This window comes from Penaeus monodon, chromosome 19 (assembly GCF_015228065.2).
Source record: "Penaeus monodon isolate SGIC_2016 chromosome 19, NSTDA_Pmon_1, whole genome shotgun sequence".
NCBI lineage: Eukaryota > Metazoa > Arthropoda > Malacostraca > Decapoda > Penaeidae > Penaeus > Penaeus monodon.
The window spans coordinates 14,540,998-14,541,418 of NC_051404.1; positions in this window are offsets into that span (position 1 = coordinate 14,540,998).

The window sequence follows — 421 nt, forward strand, 5'->3', positions numbered from 1 at the left end:
ACACACCTATACACATGCTTACCCCACACTACTTCCCTTTTTCCCCGCAGGTCCGTCCATGTTATACATGGGCTTGGAGAAAACCAGTTCTGGCATAATGTTCATCGATGGCACGCCCTTTTCCGACGCTGAGATCTCGCGCCAACCATATGTGGTGGATAACGCCGGCGATTGGGCTTCTTTCACTATCTACGAAAAAAAATTTAATGACGGTACTGGATATTCTTCGCTGAATTTCATGTGCCAGGCGAACCCACTAGGTGTCGAGTGGTAGAGGGGGCAAGGAAAAAAAAGGAAGTGGGCAAGGAATTCTGTTCTAATACGTCTAACTAGATATCATATATACTCACTGGGTGATTAGTCGGGACTTAGTCATCAATCCCCATACAATTTACCTTGAATTGAAGAATTGAAAGAACTT